At 35.4% G+C, this 26,466-nt stretch overlaps 3 long non-coding RNA genes across 13 annotated transcripts in view; 2 read left to right on the forward strand and 1 right to left on the reverse strand.

Moving 5' to 3' along the window:
* Positions 1–26,466, reverse strand: part of LOC141548956 (uncharacterized) — a 1,120,676-nt gene that overhangs the window by 368,738 nt on the left and 725,472 nt on the right. The window lies entirely within an intron of this gene.
* The window catches only part of LOC141548957 (uncharacterized), a 1,406,018-nt gene that overhangs the window by 43,848 nt on the left and 1,335,704 nt on the right, over positions 1–26,466 (forward strand). The window lies entirely within an intron of this gene.
* On the forward strand, positions 1,787–3,893 carry LOC141548330 (uncharacterized). The gene is made up of 3 exons (XR_012483897.1): positions 1,787–1,907; positions 2,237–2,434; positions 3,778–3,893. It is a non-coding gene; the product is annotated as an uncharacterized LOC141548330 (long non-coding RNA).

Raw genomic sequence — 26,466 nt, forward strand, 5'->3', positions numbered from 1 at the left:
GAGGGAAGGAGGGGAAAATTGGGAACAGAAGTGAGCGTAAGTGATAATGTTGTAAAAAATTACCCATGTACATGTATTGTCAAAAAATGTTGTAAGTATAAAATTAATTTTAAAATAAATATTAAAAAAAGAAAAAGCTTTAATAAGAAAAAAGAAAGGGAGTTGCCACCACAGACGTTCTCAAGGAACCAGCACATGGCCTGAAGTACAATTTTTAGACACTATTCTTGTAATCTACAAAAGCATCAGGGAGAGATTAGCCATGGCAACTTCAGCTTCTCAATTTCTCATCCCACTGGCATTTTCATGATGTTTTTGACATTCCCTTTAGATTTTTCTAGAGAAAAAATTGGTGGGGGCCCTTGATTATTTGGGATTTCTCAAATATCATCTATTCAAGGAGTGCTTTGTACTGCCAGCCATGAATGAATGAAGGGACGAATGATAAAACATTTGTTAATCACTCACTATGTGCAAAGTGTTATACTAAGTGATGATGTCCTGGTAGCAATGCCTAGCTTGAAATAAATATCAACAAATTCACAATGGCCATTCTCTTTGCCAGAAGGCAAGTTTACTGAGGGGAAGATGTTACAGATAAAATAAGAGATGAAATGGGCGCCAGGAGTGGCAAATAGAAAAGAGAATTGGGAGAGCAATAGGGTTTCTAAAAAACGAATTTGGAAGAATCCATTAAAGGGATATGCCATGAGACCTGAATATGCCATTGAGTGTCAGTTTAGACCCATAGTGAAGTTTAGCAGAATGACCAGAGTTAGCTAGAGGAAGGAGAAAGATGCCATGAAAAGGAAGGCACTATGAGGAACCGAGAGAACACCTCCGAGTGGGATTGATCTTGAAAAGGACTTAGCAAAGATTTTCATGCTGAGTAGATCTTTAAAGGGAAAATAGAGCCTTGGGGATTTCTCAGGGGAGGGAGGAAGTGCCAGGGAGCTCAGAAAGAAGGATCAAAGGAGTGTCTAATTTGTTCTTTTCTCTCTTAAAAGTTTATTTATTTAATATTTCCCCCCAGTTCCATTTACAACAATTTATTCCCATTTGTTTTTAAAAGTTTTGAATTCCATGTTCTCTTTCTTATCCCCACTCATAATTAAGAAACGACAAGTGAAGTTATGCAAACGGTTTTCATAAAAGTCATGTTGTGAAAAAAAACAAAACAAACAAACAAAAAAAACAACAGAGATCTCCCATACTAATGAAAAAGAAAAAAAAAAACCCTCAAAAAACGTAAAGTGAAGAGAGAGAAATTGAGAGGGGGAGAGGGAGAAGGAGGGAGGGAGAATGCTTCAATCTGCATTCTGACACACTTCTTTCGTTCTCTGGAGAGGGATAGGATTTTTCATCACAAGTCCTTCAGAGTAGTCCTGGATGATTATGCTACCGAGAGAGCAAAGTCATCCCCAGCTACTCATCCCGGAACTTTGAATCAGTCCTTTGTATACAGCACATTTCATTTTGCTTGAGTTAATGGAGGACTTTCCAGCTTGTGTGTGTGTGTGTGTGTGTGTGTGTGTGTGTGTGTGTGTGTTTTTCTTTTCCTGAGAGCATCCTGCTCATCATTTCCCATAGAACCATAATAGTCCATCACAAACACGTGCCCCAATGTATTCAGCCATTCCCCCACTGATTGGCCTCCCCTCAATTTCCAATTGGCGCCCAACGGTCTTCGAAGTCTGTGGCGTCGTCATGGTCGTCATAAGCGGCAGCGTCGTTGTGGTAACGGGTGAGTGGACAAGAATAGCTTGTGGCTGCGGGTCAGCTGGGGAGAGGGGCTGGGCCGGACTTTGTCCCCCAGTCTTTCCTTTAGTACCTGTCCGTCCTCCGGTCCTCCAGACCCTCTGACTACCAGAGTCTATTCTCCCAAACTTCCGTAGCTTCGGCTGTCCGTGAGAAACACCCCTCCCCCCTTCCCATCTCCCCGCTCCCTCCTCCAATCGGGCCCTACCCGCCCCCTTCATGTCCGAGGTGCTGAGAGCTGCTCACCAGCCAGACACTGTCCCTGACGATTGCCCGAGCCCAGAGATTCCTGCCTTCCCCCTCTCCGCCTCCTTCCCTCACCCTTCCCTCTCCCTGCCCCCTTCCCCCACCCTTCTCCCTCTCCTCCCTAAGCCTGACCTTGACTTCTACCTTGGTGATTGTCCATGACCTTGACCTTTCCTTTGGGGGAGAGGTAACTCCTCTGCTCCAAGACTGAGCGTGACCTTTCTCCCCGCAGAACCAAAGATGCCCCCCCTGTACCCTCTGCCCATCCTCTGCCTCATCCTACACTTCCTCTTCCTCCTCCTCCTCCCTTTCCTCCCCTTCCTCCTCCTCCTCCCATTCGTCTTGTTACTTGTCTTCCTCCCTCTCCTGGTTCGAGAGTCTGAGGAGGACGCCGAAGCAGAGGAGGAGAACTAGTCTGGGCCCACATAAGGTAACTTCCCCCTCCTCTGGAAGGAGCACCGCCATTCGCCCCGGGGATGCTCCCTTCCTCTCCCCCTTCTCTTCCTCCTCCTTTTCCCTCTTTGTCCTTCTTCCCTCCTCTCTTCCTCCTCCCCTTCCTTTCCCCCCTCCTCCTTCCCTCCTCCTTCTCTTTCTCTCCCCTCCCTCTCCTTGAAAAGACCAGTTTTAACAGATAAGTAACTGGATTAGGAGGGTCAGTATTTTAACATTTCCGGTTCTTGGCCCATGCTTAGGTAACAGTGCAGTTTTGACTTCACTAAAGAACTAGGGATTGCAAAGGAAAAGATTTTTCGAAATCAGTCTTGAGCCACCTTTAGTCCAAAGGCTAAGGTCAGACAAATGTCTCAGTAATTGTGTCCACCCAAGTCTGGGGAGAATCTGTAGGAAGCTCATAGTAAATCTAACACTAATAATCTAACACCATATAAATATGGGATAAGGGAAAAATATTTATGTGTGGGTATATTTATCATATATGTTTGTATATTTGGATGTTATATACTTTTATAGAAATTTATAATATAGAATATATATTTAATAATATATTAGATAGAGACAGAGAGAGGGAGGGAAGAGGGAGAGGTTAGTGTGATCTGTGATGAATCTATAAGATCTCAAATGCTTCCTTACAGGCTCAAACTGAGAATTATTTCATTCCCTCCCACTGTGCAAGCTCTCAAAGGCTTCTCTGCTTGGGAACACAGGCCACCTGGATCCAGCAAAACTTTTGAGAAAAGAAATCACTCACCTTGAATCTTAGAGTAGGAAATTCAAAGCAGCAACTTATGACACTTCGCCCAGCTCCCTTTAAGCCAGCCCAGGGACAAGGGGTGAATTATATGTCTTTCTAAGTATGTCTCTACTGGCTGAACGCTTAGGCCAGCTCCTTCTCCAAAAAGCCTCAAAGAAAAGGAAGGGAGGCAGGGGACTGAGAAGTGACCCAGCCTTTTAAGGAAGCAAGGGAGAAGATTTTATGGAGCTGGAAATTGTGGCCACTTATCTTTTTGAAAATGGAAATACATGAATTTGTAGATAATAACCTTTTGTCTTTTTAAGGGACAAGAGAGCAGGCCTTGGAAATTTATTGGCTATAAATCCGGATTTACTTGGATTTGAAATGTATTAGCTGTGTGATCCCTAAGCAAGTAACCCTTTGTCCCTCTATCTCAATTTACTCTTCTGTAAAGGATAATAATAGCATCCCAAGCTTGTTGTGAGGACCACAGGATTGTAAAGTGCTTAACACAGCGCCTGAGACCTGGAAGTGCTACGTGAAAGTTAACTGCTTTTTTTCATTTCTTTAATTACATGCAGTTCTTTCCCAATGGATGTCTCTACATGGAAATTTGAGTGTCATCATTGTAACCTGCCAAAGGAGATGAGATGCCATGTCATTGGGAATGAATTCAACTGAATTAACACCACCTCGGGCAGGGAGAGTTTAGTTTTAATAATGGGTTTTCGTTCAATTGTGAATGACAAAACATTGTTTATTATATTGTTGTGTTTCGAAATGTTCTTATATTGGAAAATGTGGTCAATTTGGAAACATTGGTAAAATTTTTATAAGCTGTGTTCTTAGAAAAGCAATCTAGATGTTGTTAGATTAAGAACAAGACTGTAAAAATGTGCTTAATATTCTAAAGTGCTCTAATTTAAGAACTTATACACTTGCACTTATGCTTATGAATAAAGAGAAATTTTACCTTCAGTTGTTTGTCTTTTGCTTACAAAAAATATGACATTGTTAACCACGTTCTTTGGAGATACTGTTATAATGTTAAGGCCTATGAAATATTTACATGGGTGTTTTTAAAAAGAAACTTGATCATTGTTTAAGGGGTGGGAAAGGGTACAAAGAAAAGAGCTTGTAAAATATTTTGTAAACTTTCAAAGACTCTTGGAACCAGTTAATCACGAACTCTTTTTTAAGTAGTATTTTATTTTTCCAATAGTTGAAAAGAGAGTTTTCAACATTCCCCTTTGAGAAACCTTGTGTTTCTAATTTCTCTCTCTCTCTCTCTCTCTCTCTCTCTCTCTCTCTCTCTCTCTCTCTCTCTCTCTCTCTCTCTCTCTCTCTTCCCCCTTCTCCCCTCCCCAAGATAGCAAGCAAACCAATATAAGTTAAACATGTGTGATTTTTCTAAACATTTCCATATACCTCATGCTGCACAAGAAAAATGAGTTCAAAAGTGAAAAAAAAAAACACACACAAGGAAAAAACCCCAAGCAAACAAACAACAGCAGAAAGGTGAAAATACTATGTTCCCATCCACATTAAGTCTCCAGTCCTCTCTCTGGGTGTGTATGGCTCTCTCCTATCCAAGTTTATTGGGTTTGCCTTGTATCACTTCATTGTCGAAAAGAGCCGCATGTGTCAGAATTGATCATCATATAATCTTGTTGTTGCTGTGTACAATGTTCTCTTGATTCTGCTCACTTCATTTAGCATTCGTTCATGTCAATTTTCCAGCCTGCTGATCATTTCTTACAGAAGAATAATATTCCATTACATTCATATATCATAACTTATTCATCCATTCTCCAAATGAGAGGAGCATCTACTCAATTTCCAATTCCTTGAGCTGCTACAATTTTGCACATTTCTTTTATGGTCTATTTGGTATATAGACTCAGTAGAGACACTACTAGATCAAAGGATATGCACAGCTTTATATCATAGGGGCATAGTTCCAAATTGCTCTCCAGAATGGTTAGATCATTTCACAACTCCACCAACAATGTATTAGTGTCCCTGTTCTCCCATATCTCCTCCACTATGTATCATCATTCCTTGTCATGTTAGCCAGTTGGAGAATTGTGAAGTGGTACTTCAGAATTGTCTTAATTTGCATTTCTCTAATCAGTAGTGATTTCAGGAATTTTTTCTTATTAGTCATAAATTTTTATCAGCCCTGTGTAAGAGTTTTCTGTGTTGTGGAATTTGTAGTGAGTAAATGGGATATAAATACTCCTTGTTCAAAAAAAATAGAGGTCTAATTTTTCAAGCCTTCATATGATGTAGAGTGAGTTAGAGTGTGTGTGTATGTGTGTGTGTGTGTGTGTGTGTGTGTGTGTGTGTGTGTTAATCTGAAGGTCCAGTACTATTTTAATGTGGGTTAACTAAGTGATAGCATATTCACAATGTATATGGGATTCCAAAATGTAATTATTTTCTTGATTTCTAGTAATATGTTTTAAACCAGGGGGAATTTATGCTCTAGGAGAAGACAAAGAAAACAATACTGAATGCATGAAGGCCTGGTTAATGTTTCTATTGTGGAAAGGCTCAACTGATTCTCCTTCCTGTTGCAATTGTGTTTTGAGAGAGGGGTTTGGGTGGGGGGACTTAGAAATTTGTTATGGTTACAAATACATTTGTTTTGGGGCAGCTGGGTGGCACAGTGGATAAGAGCACCAGCCCTGAAGTCAGAAGGACCTGAGTTCAAATCTGCCCTCAGACACTTAATACATCCTAGTTGTGTAACTGCCTGAGCAAAACAACAAACAAAAACAATACATTTGTTTTTGTGATGTTTATGCAGTTCAGTCATGATATTTAAAAACATTTTATACCATGAATGTTATGGAATATTATTGTTCTATAAGAAATGATCAGCAGGATGATTTCAGAGAGGCCTGTAGAAACTTACATGAGCTGATGCTGAGCGAAGTGAGTAGAACCAGATCATTGTACACAGCAACACCAAGATTAACAATGATCACTTCTGACACACGTGGCTCTTTTCAATAGTGTGGTGACTCAAGCCAGTTCCAATGGTCTTGTGATGGAGAGAGCCATCTGTGCCTAGAGAGAGGGAACAGTGGGAAATGAGTGTTGACCACAACATAGTATTTTCACTTTTGGTGGTGTTTTCTTGGTTTTTGTTTCCTTTCTCTTTTTTTCCCCTTTTTGCTCTGATTTTCTTGTGAAGAGTAAATGTGGAAATATATATAGAAGAATTGCACAGGTTTAACATATATTGGATTACTTGCTGAGTAGGAGAGGGGGTGGAGAGAAGGGAGGGAGAAAAAATGTGGAACACAAGGTTTTGAAAGGGTGAATGTTGAAAATTATCTCTGCATATGTTTTGAAAATAAAAAGCTGTAATAAAAATAAAATAAACATTCTATCCAATTTAGTTTTGATCAATTCCAATTCTAAATATTTATTTCTTTGCTTTAAGATTAAAAGAGATATCTGTCAGTTTAAAGCTTTATAATTAATTTGCTTCATGAAAGTTTAGTGACTAGCTTTTTAGTGTCAGGCTAAATTGTAAGTAGTTTTTAAGAAAGAAAAATGCTTTTAGGAAAGAGTGTCTAAAATTATGTACATATTTATAGAAAGATTTTTGTGTGATTTTCAGAAGGGTTGATGATAAAGTATGATATTTCTAAACTCATTTATTAGAGTAATTTATTCATCTTGATAATAGTGTTCAGATTTACTGTGATTGGTGAGACAAAAGCTCTTTTTGGATTCTGAATATTTTTTTAGAGAATATTTGAATATTCCTTATTTCTTTAATGGCAAATTTGATTTTACTTATAACTATTACTTAATCTGGGACTGGTAGTTAGTTGATTGTTGCCCTTCGTTCTCGAAGTAGGCAAAAGGACATCACTCTGTTAGAGTCCAGTGACAGAGTGTCTGGCTGTGACCAATCATCAAAGAGAACTGTCCAGCGATAATAGAAACAGAAGGAAACATAGGCGTTGAAAGAATTCATCGAACACCTTCTGAAAAAGACCCTAAAAAAAGAACTCCACAGAACGTTGTGGCTAAGCTGCAGAACTACCAAACTAAGGAAAAAATATTGCAAGCAGCTAGGAAAAAACAATTCAAATATCAAGGTTTCACAATAAGGGTCACTCAAGATCTGGCTGCCTCCACATTAAAGGATCAAAGGGCCTGGAATGTGATATTCCAAAAGGCAAAAGAAGTACGATTGCAACCAAGAATAAACTACCAGCTTAGTTTAGCATTTTCTTCCATGGAAGAAGATGGTCATTTAATGAAACAGAGGAATTCCATTTGTAAGAAAAAAACAAGACTTAAACAAAAAATTTGATCTACATCCACAAGACTGAAGAGAAGCAGAAAAAGGTAAAAAGAACTCTTCAGAACTGTATCTGTTGTGGATATACAGAAAGTCCACATGGATAATTTGATTTTACTGATATAACATAAAAAGGGAAGTAGTAAAGGGAAGGGGATAGTATCAGAAAATAGGAAAGGAAAGATAAAAACAGGGAAACTACATCCCAGGAAGAGGCATAGAAAATTTACCACATCTGAAGGAATTTGGAGAGGGCGAGAAACATTGTGTGAATCTTACTCTCATCAGAGTAGGCTCAAAGAGTAAATAATTGACATATTTGTTTTTCAGAGAATTCTTTCTCACCTCATTATAAGGGGGAAGAAGAAAAGGGAAAAGGAAAAGAGGAATAAGGGAAGGTACAAGAAAGGAGAAGGGACTTAAAAGGAGGGGAGAGAGATACTAAAAAGGGAGGGCTGCGTGACACAAGTGGGGTCCATAAATTCAATGCTGGGGAAAAGGTTCAGGGAGGACAAGGAGCAAGAAAAGCACAATCAGGGGATAGATAATATGATGGCAGGAAATACAGAATTAGTCATTTTAAGTGTAAATGTGAATGGGATGAACTCTCCCATTAAATGGAGGCAGATATCAGACTGGATCAAAAGTCAGAACCCTACAATATATTGTTTACAGGAAACACATTTAAAGCAGGGAGATACATACAGAGTAAAGGTAAAAAGTTGGAGCAGAATCTATTATGCTTCAGGGGAAACTAAAAAAGCAGGGTTAGCCATCCTTATCTCAGATCAAGCAAAAGCAGAAACTGATCTGAATAAAAGAGATAAGGAAGGAAACTACATCCTGGTAAAAGGTAGCATAGACAATGAAGCCATATCAATACTAAACATACAAGCACCAAGTAGTATAGCAACTAACTTCCTAAAGGAGAAGTTAAGAGAGTTGCAAGAAGAAATAGACAGCAAAACTATAATAGTGGGTGATCTCAACCTTGAACTCTCAGAATTAGATAAATCAAACCACAAAACAAATAAAGAAATTAAAGAGGTAAATAGAACATTAGAAAAACTAGGTATGATAGATCTTTGGAGAAAACTGAATGGTGATAGAAAGGAGTATACTTTCTTCTCAGCAGTTCATGGAACCTATACAATAATTGACCATATATTGGGACATAAAGATCTCAAAATTAAATGCAGGAAGGCAGAAATAGTAAATGTCTTCTTCTCAGATCACAATGCAATAAAAACTACATTCAACAAGAAGTTAGGGATAAATAGACCAAAAAGTAATTGGAAACTAAATAATCTCATTTTAAAGAATGACTGGGTGAAACAGCAAATCATAGAAACAATTAATAATTTAATCCAAGATAATGACAATGATGAGACAGCATACCAAAATTTGTGGGATGCAGCTACAGCGATAATAAGGGGAAATTTTATATCTTTAGAGGCTTACTTGAATACAATAGAGAAAGAGAAGATTAATGAATTGGTCCTGCAACTTAAAAAGCTAGAGAAAGACCAAATTAAAAAGCCACAACCAAAAACTAAATTTGAAATTCTAAAATGAAAAGGAGAAATCAATAATATTGAAAGTAAAAAAAAAGTATTGAATTAATAAATAAAACTAAGAGTTGGTTTTATGTAAAAGCCAATAAAATAGATAAACCTTTGGTAAATCTGGTCAGAAAAAGGAAAGAGGAAAATCAAATTGTTAGTTTTAAAAATGAAAAGGGGGATCTTTCTACCAATGAAGAGCAAATTAGAGAAATAATAAGGAGTTACTTTGCCCAACTTTATGCCAATAAATTTGCTAACTTAAGTGAAATGGATGACTACCTCCAAAAATATAGGCTTCCTAGATTAGCAGAGGAGGAGGTAAACTGCTTAAATAGTCCCATTTCAGAAAAAGAAATAGAACAAGCTATTAATCAACTCCCCAGGAAAAAATACCCAGGACCAGATGGATTTACATGTGAATTCTACCAAACATTTAAAGAACAATTAGCCCCAATGTTATATAAATTATTTGAAAAAATAGGGGAGGAAGGAGTCCTACCAAAATTATAATTATTAAAATTATAAAATTAATTTAATAAAAACCACAAAGGGGATTTTGAAGGAGGGTTTGGGAAAATCTTTCCCAGGAACAGGTAGCCACAGAGGCAGAATGTTTTGCAGAAACAATTGACCACAAGGTTCAGTAAGGGCAGCCAGAGAACACCAACAAAGTAGTCTGGGAGTGAGCAAGACTTTGACTCACTGCAGTGTCCTGATTGGCTCCTTTCGGGAAACAGGCTTACTCTGTGTCTACTGCACCTGTCTGGCAAGGTAACTCCTAGAAAACAGACATATCCCTATCAGGGGGACATCCACCAGCTGGCTTTTTTGTCAGCATGGTTGAGGGCCCCACCACTGCCCAAGGAGGCACGATCAATCTGTTTCTCCCCTGCGGGTTTGCACTCCCAAGATCTGACAAGATTTGCCATTGAAAGTTTTTGTTAGGGCTTGACTCTTGAGGGGGCCTTGGGTTCCTTCCCCTCCCCTTGCAATGCTGAAGGAAGAAATAAAGAAGAATGAAAAAAAAGGGGACCCATGACACAATTAGCACAACACAATCAGCAAAAACTAACAAATTAGTCCACAAAAATGGCTGAGCAGAATGATGAAACCCAAAGAAAACAATAAGAATCATGGGAAGACCCAAAGATAGGTACTGTTTGGTGGTGAGGGGGAACACACTCAATGTGCATACTGAGTCTTGGGGGAGCTAGGGGAGGTTGTCTATTTCAGAGCCCACTGGAAGTGACCTCAGGGCCTTCACCTGTTTGGTGGGTCCACTTGAGGCCTGGAGCCTTGGTCAGATGATCCAGGAATCCACTCCCTCAAATTGGAGGACCTGGGGGAAGCTTTGGGTTGTAGGGGAGAGTGAACAGGTGCCATTCCCTGGATTTAAAAAGGAGGTGTCCCACTCCACAAATGTCTGTAACACAGGGACAGTTTTCACTTAACATGGACGGTTTGCTTGAGATATACGCTTGTGAGAAAAGTACTTGCATCATTCTTTGAGTCTGAGTTTCTGCTCAGCATAACATAGGTCCTTGGTTAAAAGTCTCAGCACATAGAGATGGTCCAGTTTCCCAGCCTTATAAGGTTCAAACAATACAATAATATTTTTTCCCAATACCCACTATTGAATAGAGTCTTTTCCCAAGACAGAAGTTGAATTAGAACTGTAGTTGAATAAATACCAAGCTAGCTCCAACATCAAGTCACAAGATGGAGTCAGTGGGGTTCACTCAATTCTCACTATGAACCACTTGCTATTCTAATCCCTTCAATCTATTCAATTTTCCTTTTGGGGGAGTGGGCAACTCCCTCCCTTTATGGATCACTTATCTCTAAGGCAAATCTATAGGGTTTTTTCATAAATCCAAAATCATAAATACAATAAAGTCAAGTTATAGGCCAAACTACTTACCAATAGTAAGCTAAGCAAGAAAGCAACATCATGAATCAAAAGACCAAAACAATACAATAACTATCAGCAATATTAACTAATATCAAGTTTGCTATTATCCTGGTTACCCATTCTCAATGTCCATTTAATCAATATATTTTGAGTTTCAGATGTCTCCTGTAGTCTCTGGTCCCTAGATACTGTTTTTGGACAATAGAATTTATTCTCTGGATGGCTCTGAAGGGGTCTCTGCTTCTCTGGTTCCAAATCTAAAAGTTCCTAAATAGTTTGCCTAGTAATAAGTCTTAATACACATTAGGATAATCACTTAAATTTAGTTCTCCAATCTTGAAACTTCAGAGAATTTCCACTTTTTGCTACTTTTTGATTCTATCCTTACCTAAATCCTGAAACATATCAAAATCTTTTGAAAGTTCATGAGAATCCAACCATAAACAAACTCTTTTGTCTTTTATAATTAATAGACAGATGCTTTAAAACGGGAAAATAATTTCCATTTCTTTGCCACTATCAATGTAATTTATATATAAAATCCTTAATCCACCTTTGAGGACTTATTACTAAAACATGCTCAAAACTTGAATCTCCATGATAGATAAATCTGGAAGCCAATCTTATGCACGTATATACTTTTTTTGCTGAGGCAACTTGGCTTAAATGACTTGCCCAGGGTAACACAGCTAGGAAGTGGTAAGTGTCTGAGGCCAGATTTGAACTCAGATCCTCCTGACTTCAGGGCTAGTGCTCTACTAGCACTGCACCAACTAGCTGCCCTCATATAAATGCTTCTTAAAGAAACCAGGTTAATCCTGTAGCTTTCTCAAAATTCGCTATTCCATTTAATTATAGAAAACTTTTATGTTACATCATTATCTCATTATTTTCCCTAATCATTTCCCCCTTAGGAAAATATCATCCCTATATTATAATTTGACCACAAACACAGGTTAGAATTTAAGATGTTCTTACTTTCATCCTATTATATTAACTCAGACATATTCCAGTATCAATGTATTATTTAATAGTTGTACTATTGTACTTAAATACTTCTTGATTTATAGACATTTATCATAAAATGCAAAAGAGAGATATAGTTATAACAATGTCAAATAGCACAAAGGGGATAATTCTTTAGCTCTGTTTGAATCCAGTCATGGAAAGGAAATAGCACATGGGGGAATAAATTCAAGAGAATCCTACTTTTTGGCCACATCCAAATCATTCCTATACTTTTCCTAGGCACAGACATCCACCTTTCGTAATTGCCAGATTGCAGCACACTTCATTTTCTATATTGACTTTGTGACAGTCCAGATAACTATCCTTGTAATCAAAACCCAAAAGAATAACATTACAATCCTCCTTCCCCAAAATAGTAAATTGCACCCACCTCCCAAAATAGTCCCCCAAGAGCTTTTACCTTAAACAGCGGAATGCCACTAAGCCCAATTTAGGGCCTGAATATCTTTCCTGAGTTTTCCCTCACAATCTGCATTTCATTTATGCTTTATTTATAAATTAAAACTAACCATATTCTGGGATTCATACACGTCAAATATCTGATAATTGACTCATCATTAATATGTAGAAACTACACCTTTAAACCACCCTCTACATTTTCAAAATAGCCAAAGAATTTTAAATGAAAATTTGCTATTGTAGTAGAGTCATGATAATTATTATTCATTTTGAAACAAAAAAATCTCATTAAATACTTAACAGTTTTCAAATACTCATTTTTGCCACATGTTTTTAAGTGCTTAATTCACAATCTAAGGACATTCAGATCAAAAACAGTTGTTTTGTCTAACAGCATTTCTGTTATAACAACCACTTAAATTTCTCAATATAAGAGAATTTAGAAAAATAATGCCATAATATCATGTATTATGACATAATACATATAATAATATAGTGATCACCATATCCTTATCACTATGTTAAGTTAAGCACTTTATAATCATCATATTATTTTGATCTTCACAACAATTCTGGGAGAGGAGTACTTTGATTATTTTTCTCTTTACAGATCAGGAAACTGGGGCAAACAGAGATAAATAACTTGCTTAAGATTATACAGCTAATAAATTTTTGCACCTGGAATGCAGTTCCAATTTCACCATACTTTTCCAGCATTTGGCAACCTGATCTGAGAGAAGAGGAGTTAACAGGATCAGAGCGAGAGGGTCTCTGAACTGAGGGAGTCACAGCAGATCACTGTTTTAAACAATCATTTCTCTGATAAAGGAAGGGTTAATAAGAGGTGGCTGTGAGATGCAAACACTATCCCTATTTTCTGTTCACTCTGGAATTACTTCCAAATTAGCTATCTCCCTTCATTGCACTAAAATACTGACAATTTTCAGCAAGTGTCATTTAGTTTTGAAACTTTCTAGAATCTAATTCTTATTTTTCCACAAAACAAATTCTACAAAGTAATACCCCCCAAATTCACTAAGATATTTCAGAAGGGAGTCCCAGTAGTTCTCCCCTGCGGTATTTAAAATGATTAATCTCTAAACTCTTTAATGATTCCCGTAGTCTCCAAACCTCCAAAATCTATGAAAATGTTTTTTTTTAACAGTTTTACAAACTTTGATTATCTGACTTTATTTCTGTAACTCCAAAGTGGCCAAAGCTAAGATGACAGGGAAGAATTTTCTTGCATATTTTCTTCCCCCCCCTTTTCTCTTTTCTTATACCTTAATCTCCCACAGAAAGCCCAAGGTGGGAGTGAGTCCTGCTTATTGGGACAATTGAGTCAAGCATGAAAGTTCATTAATCTTTCCCAGTGTTCTGAACTCTGCCTAGAGATTTCAGCAGTTTTTCTGGTTAACTGCATTTTCTCTTTTATACAAAAATCAGCAAAACACAGACACTACACAAGGTGAATATTTTTCTATATTTCACACAGACCGCAACATACACAATGATAAGACAAACACATAGAATATAAAGAAGAAATCCCTTTTAGGGGAGGTGGGCAGATATCAAGACACCATCTCTTAAAGATGCCCAACAAAACCAAAGTTCATCTGATCAGATTAAGATTTTACAATGACTAGTTTTGATTTATTTAATAAGAGTTAACTTAGAAGCAACACAGATTACTAGTTCAGTCTCTTACAAAATTACATCAAAAGTCATGCATACATCAACAACAATACTTTATGATGATCAATTTTGATGGATGTGGCCATTTCAACAATGAGATGAACCAAATCAGTTCCAATAGAGCAGTAATGAACTGAACCAGCTACACTCAGCGAAAGAACTCTGGGAGATGACTATGAACCACCACATAGAATTCCCAATCCCTCTACCTTTGTCCGCCTGCATTTTCGATTTCCTTCACAGGCTAATTGTATACTATTTCAAAGTCCGATTCTTTTTGTACAGCAAACCAACTGTTTGGACATGTATGCATATATTGTATTTAATTTATACTTCACCATATTTAACATGTATTGGTCAACCTGCCATCTGGGCGTGGGGAAAAATTAGAACAAAAGGTTTGGCAATTGTCAATGTTGTAAAATTACCCATGCATATATGTGGTAAATAAAAACTATTTAAAAAGAAAGAAAGAAAGAAAGAAAGAAAGAAAGAAAGAAAGAAAGAAAGAAAGAAAGAAAGAAAGAAAGAAAGAAAGAAAGAAAGAAAGAAAGAAAGAAAGAAAGAAAGAAAGAAAGAAAGAAGAAAGGAAGAAGGAAGGAAGGAAGGAAGGAAGGAAGGAAGGAAGGAAGGAAGGAAGGAAGGAAGGAAGGAAGGAAGGAAGGAAGGAAGGAAGGAAGGAAGGAAGGAAGGAAGGAAGAAAGAAAGAAAGAAAGAAAGAAAGAAAGAAAGAAAGAAAGAAAGAAAGAAAGAAAGAAAGAAAGAAAGAAAGAAAGAAAGAAAGAAAGAAAGAAAGAAAATTGATTCCAGACTCCTATACAATTTTAAAATGGAACTGTTTTTATTGGGACTGCAGCCTCAGGGGCCTCCCCCTTCCCTTCCTCATCTTCAGTGAGGAGGATGTATCTTTCCTCAGGAAGGCTGGATAAATCTTATCTGGGAGAGATCACTTCCACCAAAACACATGCAAATCCGATTTCCTGTTTTTATTGTGCAGGATAATTCCATCATTCAGAGGATGAAAATGTTCTCTTCCACCCTTTTCCCATTTTTACAAATTCTATTTAAATTATTTTTCTGTAAGAAATGACCAGCGGGATGATTTAGAAAGGCCTGGAGAGACTTACATGAACTGATGCTGAGTGAAATGAGTAGGACCAGAAGATCATTGTATGTTAGGATTACAAGGTGAGAACACATCCCTTTTCAGGATTCACTTTTGCAATGCCAACAGCAAAAGAGAGTGGTCACTGAATTCCTTATTCAAGCATTTGCAATTATGGGTGTGTCACAAGCAATAAAAACAGATAATGGACCTGCATACACTTCTAAACATTTTGCACACTTTTGTGCACATTATAAGATTTTACACACCACTGGCATACCTTTTAATCTGCAAGGTCAGGCAATAGTAGAGAGAAGAAACAGAGACATTAAGACACTCCTTTAAAAACAAAAGAAAGGGGGAGCCACAGGTAACCCTAGAGAACTCCTAAATTTAGTTGTCTATACCATTAATTTTCTAATTTTCGACAAAGATGCACTGGCTCCGGCAGACAGGTTTTATAACCCACCAGAAGGGCAGTGTCCAGTGCGAGCAGCTCCACTGTCCTTAGATAATTGCCAGGTGATGTGCAGAGACCCAGAAAGTGGTGAATGGAAGGGACCAGATAGGTTAAACTGCCTGGGGGGAGAGGGTTTGCTTGTGTTTCTTCAGATGGAGAAGGAATCAGATGGGTGCCAATGAGTCGTATTCGCCTTGTCCATCAGAGAGAGACAGAAAAAGAGAAAGACCTCAAAACAAAGGAGAAAATCTAAGAAACATCTGACACTGAAAGAGCATGGCTAATAAGAAGACTGTTAAAGAACTTTAAAACCAGCAGGAATCATTGGATTTCCTAACACAAGATGAACATTTATAAATTCTCAATTTATGATTATTTGATCATGTTATTTGTTACATCACTTCCAGCATGTGTTATGTTACTATGTGTTTATATAATTTATGTAATTATGTGTATTACCTCCCATATTGATGGATTTATGTTTCAAGGGCGTGACCACCCTATGTTCTCAATCAAAAGAAAGGGGGAGAACTCAGGTTGTCTGGGCAATTCTCTAGCTCAGAATTCACACCTTTAGTTCCGGCCTTTAGAGGAGTTTACACCTTTAAAAGGAGCAAGCTCATTGGCTGTGGGAGTTCTCAGAGACCCATTCTCTGGAGGATAAAAGAGCAGCATTGAGCCTGGAGAGCAGTTAGGCTGGGAGATTGAGTTGAGAGGGCAGTCTGGAAGGATAACTTAGAGACGACCGAACCTTTACAGTTGTATACTTCAACAACAGTACTATATGATGATCAATTCTGATGGACGTGGCCCTCTTCAACAATGAGATGAAGCAAATCAGTTCCAAAAGAGCAGTAATGAACTGAACCAGCTACACCCAGTGAAAGAACTCTGGGAGATGACTATGAACCACTACATAGGATTCCCAATCCCTCTCATTTTGTCCGCCTGTATTTTGGATTTCCTTCACAGGCTAATGGTACACTGTTTCAAAGTCCGATTCCTTTTGTACAACAAAATAACTTTTTGGACAGGTATACCTATATTGTATTTAATTTATACTTTAACATATTTAACATGTATTGGTCAACCTGCCATCTGGGGGAAAGGGGGGAGAGGAGGGAAAAAACTGGAACCAAAGGTTTTGAAATTATCTGTGCTGAAAAATTACCCATGCATACATCTGGTAAATAAAAACTATAGTAAAAAAGAAATACTATTGAAATGATCAGCCATTTTCCTTGTATTTCCATAGATTTATTCTCATAGATGGACAAGAGGTGCACCAAAGACAGAAATCAGCTCAATATCTCCACTGATACGGAACCTAACCCTGTATCAGATGGCCTTTGATAGGAATAACAACATAATTGGCAATTTTAATAGGGATGAGTTAGTCCGAATTCACATTGACACTAGAGGATTTTATAACTCCCTCCACTTCATACATGGCACATTTGTAGGCATTAGGAAAGGGGTCATTGATGGAGAGTGAAGATAAGTGATAGAGTGGACAGTCTTTTGGAGGAGATGGAATAGTAGGTGGAGAGAAGATAGAAGGTTAGCCTCATGTAAGGCAGGAGTGAAGGGGGGAATAATAGCAGAAGGAGACTGTGTAATAGGAGATGGGTAACAGGAGAATGTGGAGCTCGTGGAAAATGGCTTCTTCTTTTTTCCTGTAAAATATGGAGGAAGGATCTGAGTTGGGAGGGGTAAGCCATGGGAAGTTGAGGGGAGCTTCTCTGGGAGAGCTACTGTGGAGAGGAGGAGAATGTGTTGATAAGGAAGGAATCAGAGGATCGCCTAACAGCAGTGAGGGCTTCGCTGAGGTTGGGTGACTTAAATTTGTGGTAGATACAATCAGAACAATTTCATGATTTTGTTTTGTCCGCCTTCCTTCAGCAGTAGTGGGTGATGGGAATGGTCAGGGTTGATCCGGGTTAGGGATTCAAGGAAAGAGGAGTTGAACGGGCTCGCCAAAGAGTCAAGGGGGGCAGATAGTGGCTAGTGCAAGGGAATGGTCTGGGAGAGAACTGGGTTGTAAGGGAAGGTGAAGAGAGAGGTGAAAGCTAAGGAGATTTCAGAATTCTTGACCTTGGAGGTGCGCCTTCCTGCCCATGGCAAGATAAGAGTGTGGTCCTCTGTGTACATGGCTGAGAAGGGCTGGAGGAGGTAGATCTTCGGAAGTGAGTGCCTGGGATGTTTAAGAGAAATGTGCTGGTGTGTGTATACACATACACATACACGTTCACACACACAGATATATAGACATATATAGTGCATATACTTGTATACACACACAGATATATAGACATATATAGTGCATATACTTGTATACACACACAGATATATAGACATATATAGTGCATATATTTGTATACACACACAGATATATAGACATATACAGTGCATATACTTGTATACACACACCCAGATATATAGACATATATAGTGCATATACTTGTATACACACCCAGATATATAGACATATATAGTGCATATACTTGTATACACACCCAGATATATAGACATATATAGTGCATATACTTGTATACACACACAGATATATAGACATATCTACGTGCATATACTTGTATACACACACAGATATATAGACATATATAGTGCATATACTTGTATAAACACCCAGATATATAGACATATATAGTGCATATACTTGTATACACACCCAGATATATAGACATATATAGTGCATATACTTGTATACACACACAGATATATAGACATATCTACGTGCATATACTTGTATACACACACCCAGATATATAGACATAAATAGTGCATATACTTGTATACACACCCAGATATATAGACATATATAGTGCATATACTTGTATACACACCCAGATATATAGACATATATAGTGCATATACTTGTATACACACAAAGATATATAGACATATATAGTGCATATACTTGTATACACACACCCAGATATATAGACATATATAGTGCATATACTTGTATACACACACAGATATATAGACATATATAGTGCATATACTTGAATACACACACCCAGATATATAGACATATCTACGTGCATATACTTGTATACACACACAGATATATAGACATATCTACGTGCATATACTTGTATACACACACGCAGATATATAGACATATCTACGTGCATATACTTGTATACACACACAGATATATAGACATATATAGTGCATATACTTGTATACACACACAGATATATAGACATATATAGTGCATATACTTGTATACACACACAGATATATAGACATATATAGTGCATATACTTGTATACACACACAGATATATAGACATATATAGTGCATATACTTGTATACATACACAGATATATAGACATATATAGTGCATATACTTGTATACACACACAGATATATAGACATATATAGTGCATATACTTGTATACACACACCCAGATATATAGACATATATAGTGCATATACTTGTATACACACACAGATATATAGACATATATAGTGCATATACTTATATACGCACACCCAGATATATAGACATATATAGTGCATATACTTGTATACACACACAGATATATAGACATATATAGTGCATATACTTGTATACACACAGATATATAAACATATATACATGCATATACTTGTATACACACACCCAGATATATTGACATATATACATGCATATACTTGTGTATACACACACAGATATATAGTCATATACATGCATATACTTGTATACACACACAGATATATAGACATATATAGTGCATATACTTGTATACACACCCAGATATATAGACATATATAGTGCATATACTTGTATACACACCCAGATATATAGACATATATAGTGCATATACTTGTATACACACAGATATATAGACATATCTACGTGCATATACTTGTATACACACACCCAGATATATAGACATATATAGTGCATATACTTGTATACACACACAGATATATAGACATATATAGTGCATATACTTGTATACACACCCAGATATATAGACATATATAGTGCATATACTTGTATACACACACAGATATATAGACATATATAGTGCATATACTTGTATACACACACAGATATATAGACATATCTACGTGCATATACTTGTATACACACACAGATATATAGACATATATAGTGCATATACTTGTATACACACACCCAGATATATAGACATATATAGTGCATATACTTGTATACACACACAGATATATAGACATATACAGTGCATATACTTGTATACACCCAGATATATAGACATATCTACGTACATATACTTGTATACACACACAGATATATAGACATATATAGTGCATATACTTGTATACACACACAGATATATAGACATATACAGTGCATATACTTGTATACACCCAGATATATAGACATATCTACGTGCATATACTTGTATACACACACAGATATATAGACATATATAGTGCATATACTTGTATACACACCCAGATATATAGACATATATAGTGCATATACTTGTATACACACCCAGATATATAGACATATATAGTGCATATACTTGTATACACACACAGATATATAGACATATATAGTGCATATACTTGTATACACACACAGATATATAGACACATACAGTGCATATACTTGTATACACCCAGATATATAGACTTATATACATGCATATACTTGTATACACACACAGATATATAGACATATATAGTGCATATACTTGTATACACACACAGATATATAGACATATATAGTGCATATACTTGTATACACACACAGATATATAGACATATATAGTGCATATACTTGTATACACACACCCAGATATATAGACATATATAGTGCATATACTTGTATACACACAGATATATAGACATATATAGTGCATATACTTGTATACACACACAGATATATAGACATATATAGTGCATATACTTGTATACACACACAGATATATAGACACATACAGTGCATATACTTGTATACACCCAGATATATAGACTTATATACATGCATATACTTGTATACACACACAGATATATAGACATATATAGTGCATATACTTGTATACACACCCAGATATATAGACATATATAGTGCATATACTTGTATACACACACAGATATATAGACATATATAGTGCATATACTTGTATACACACACCCAGATATATAGACATATATAGTGCATATACTTGTATACACACCCAGATATATAGACATATATAGTGCATATACTTGTATACACACACAGATATATAGACATATATAGTGCATATACTTGTATACACACACAGATATATAGACATATATAGTGCATATACTTGTATACACACCCAGATATATAGACATATATAGTGCATATACTTGTATACACACACAGATATATAGACATATATAGTGCATATACTTGTATACACACACAGATATATAGACATATATAGTGCATATACTTGTATACACACACAGATATATAGACATATATAGTGCATATACTTGTATAAACACACCCAGATATATAGACATATATAGTGCATATACTTGTATACACACCCAGATATATAGACATATATAGTGCATATACTTGTATACACACACAGATATATAGACATATATAGTGCATATACTTGTATACACACCCAGATATATAGACATATATAGTGCATATACTTGTATACACACACAGATATATAGACATATATAGTGCATATACTTGTATACACACACAGATATATAGACACATACAGTGCATATACTTGTATACACCCAGATATATAGACTTATATACATGCATATACTTGTATACACACCCAGATATATAGACATATATAGTGCATATACTTGTATACACACAGATATATAGACATATATAGTGCATATACTTGTATACACACACAGATATATAGACATATATAGTGCATATACTTGTATACACACACAGATATATAGACACATACAGTGCATATACTTGTATACACCCAGATATATAAACATATATACATGCATATACTTGTATACACACACCCAGATATATTGACATATATACATGCATATACTTGTGTATACACACACAGATATATAGTCATATACATGCATATACTTGTATACACACACAGATATATAGACATATATAGTGCATATACTTGTATACACACCCAGATATATAGACATATATAGTGCATATACTTGTATACACACCCAGATATATAGACATATATAGTGCATATACTTGTATACACACAGATATATAGACATATCTACGTGCATATACTTGTATACACACACCCAGATATATAGACATATATAGTGCATATACTTGTATACACACACAGATATATAGACATATATAGTGCATATACTTGTATACACACCCAGATATATAGACATATATAGTGCATATACTTGTATACACACACAGATATATAGACATATATAGTGCATATACTTGTATACACACACAGATATATAGACATATCTACGTGCATATACTTGTATACACACACAGATATATAGACATATATAGTGCATATACTTGTATACACACACCCAGATATATAGACATATATAGTGCATATACTTGTATACACACACAGATATATAGACATATACAGTGCATATACTTGTATACACCCAGATATATAGACATATCTACGTACATATACTTGTATACACACACAGATATATAGACATATATAGTGCATATACTTGTATACACACACAGATATATAGACATATACAGTGCATATACTTGTATACACCCAGATATATAGACATATCTACGTGCATATACTTGTATACACACACAGATATATAGACATATATAGTGCATATACTTGTATACACACCCAGATATATAGACATATATAGTGCATATACTTGTATACACACCCAGATATATAGACATATATAGTGCATATACTTGTATACACACACAGATATATAGACATATATAGTGCATATACTTGTATACACACACAGATATATAGACACATACAGTGCATATACTTGTATACACCCAGATATATAGACTTATATACATGCATATACTTGTATACACACACAGATATATAGACATATATAGTGCATATACTTGTATACACACACAGATATATAGACATATATAGTGCATATACTTGTATACACACACAGATATATAGACATATATAGTGCATATACTTGTATACACACACCCAGATATATAGACATATATAGTGCATATACTTGTATACACACAGATATATAGACATATATAGTGCATATACTTGTATACACACACAGATATATAGACATATATAGTGCATATACTTGTATACACACACAGATATATAGACATATACAGTGCATATACTTGTATACACACCAGATATATAGACATATATAGATGCATATACTTGTATACACACACAGATATATAGACATATATAGTGCATATACTTGTATACACACCCAGATATATAGACATATATAGTGCATATACTTGTATACACACACAGATATATAGACATATATAGTGCATATACTTGTATACACACACCAGATATATAGACATATATAGTGCATATACTTGTATACACACCCAGATATATAGACATATATAGTGCATATACTTGTATACACACACAGATATATAGACATATATAGTGCATATACTTGTATACACACACAGATATATAGACATATATAGTGCATATACTTGTATACACACCCAGATATATAGACATATATAGTGCATATACTTGTATACACACACAGATATATAGACATATATAGTGCATATACTTGTATACACACACAGATATATAGACATATATAGTGCATATACTTGTATACACACACAGATATATAGACATATATAGTGCATATACTTGTATAACACACCCAGATATATAGACATATATAGTGCATATACTTGTATACACACCCAGATATATAGACATATATAGTGCATATACTTGTATACACACACAGATATATAGACATATATAGTGCATATACTTGTATACACACCCAGATATATAGACATATATAGTGCATATACTTGTATACACACACAGATATATAGACATATATAGTGCATATACTTGTATACACACACAGATATATAGACACATACAGTGCATATACTTGTATACACCCAGATATATAGACTTATATACATGCATATACTTGTATACACACCCAGATATATAGACATATATAGTGCATATACTTGTATACACACCAGATATATAGACATATATAGTGCATATACTTGTATACACACACAGATATATAGACATATATAGTGCATATACTTGTATACACACACAGATATATAGACACATACAGTGCATATACTTGTATACACACCAGATATATAGACTTATATACATGCATATACTTGTATACACACAGATATATAGACATATATAGTGCATATACTTGTATACACACCCAGATATATAGACATATATAGTGCATATACTTGTATACACACACAGATATATAGACATATATAGTGCATATACTTGTATACACTCACCCAGATATATAGACATATATAGTGCATATACTTGTATACACACCCAGATATATAGACATATATAGTGCATATACTTGTATACACACACAGATATATAGACATATATAGTGCATATACTTGTATACACACACAGATATATAGACATATACAGTGCATATACTTGTATACACACACCAGATATATAGACATATATAGTGCATATACTTGTATACACACCCAGATATATAGACATATATAGTGCATATACTTGTATACACACACAGATATATAGACATATATAGTGCATATACTTGTATACACACACAGATATATAGACATATATAGTGCATATACTTGTATACACACACAGATATATAGACACATACAGTGCATATACTTGTATACACCCAGATATATAGACTTATATACATGCATATACTTGTATACACACACAGATATATAGACATATATAGTGCATATACTTGTATACACACCCAGATATATAGACATATATAGTGCATATACTTGTATACACACCCAGATATATAGACATATATAGTGCATATACTTGTATACACACACCCAGATATATAGACATATATAGTGCATATACTTGTATACACACCCAGATATATAGACATATATAGTGCATATACTTGTATACACACACAGATATATAGACATATATAGTGCATATACTTGTATACACACACAGATATATAGACATATACAGTGCATATACTTGTATACACACACAGATATATAGACATATCTACATGCATATACTTGTATACACACACCCAGATATATAGACATATCTACGTGCATATACTTGTATACACACACAGATATATAGACATATATAGTGCATATACTTGTATACACACACCCAGATATATAGACATATATAGTGCATATACTTGTATACACACACAGATATATAGACATATATAGTGCATATACTTGTATACACACACCCAGATATATAGACATATCTACGTGCATATACTTGTATACACACACAGATATATAGACATATATAGTGCATATACTTGTATACACACACCCAGATATATAGACATATATAGTGCATATACTTGTATACACACACAGATATATAGACATATCTACGTGCATATACTTGTATACACACACAGATATATAGACATATATAGTGCATATACTTGTATACACACACCCAGATATATAGACATATATAGTGCATATACTTGTATACACACACAGATATATAGACATATACAGTGCATATACTTGTATACACCCAGATATATAGACATATCTACGTACATATACTTGTATACACACACAGATATATAGACATATATAGTGCATATACTTGTATACACACACAGATATATAGACATATACAGTGCATATACTTGTATACACCCAGATATATAGACATATCTACGTGCATATACTTGTATACACTCACCCAGATATATAGACATATATAGTGCATATACTTGTATACACACCCAGATATATAGACATATATAGTGCATATACTTGTATACACACACAGATATATAGACATATATAGTGCATATACTTGTATACACACACAGATATATAGACATATACAGTGCATATACTTGTATACACACACAGATATATAGACATATCTACATGCATATACTTGTATACACACACCCAGATATATAGACATATCTACGTGCATATACTTGTATACACACACAGATATATAGACATATATAGTGCATATACTTGTATACACACACCCAGATATATAGACATATATAGTGCATATACTTGTATACACACACAGATATATAGACATATATAGTGCATATACTTGTATACACACACCCAGATATATAGACATATCTACGTGCATATACTTGTATACACACACAGATATATAGACATATATAGTGCATATACTTGTATACACACACCCAGATATATAGACATATATAGTGCATATACTTGTATACACACCCAGATATATAGACATATATAGTGCATATACTTGTATACACACACAGATATATAGACATATCTACGTGCATATACTTGTATACACACACAGATATATAGACATATATAGTGCATATACTTGTATACACACACCCAGATATATAGACATATATAGTGCATATACTTGTATACACACACAGATATATAGACATATACAGTGCATATACTTGTATACACCCAGATATATAGACATATCTACGTACATATACTTGTATACACACACAGATATATAGACATATATAGTGCATATACTTGTATA

Source organism: Sminthopsis crassicaudata, chromosome X (genome assembly GCF_048593235.1).
Source record: "Sminthopsis crassicaudata isolate SCR6 chromosome X, ASM4859323v1, whole genome shotgun sequence".
Lineage (NCBI taxonomy): Eukaryota > Metazoa > Chordata > Mammalia > Dasyuromorphia > Dasyuridae > Sminthopsis > Sminthopsis crassicaudata.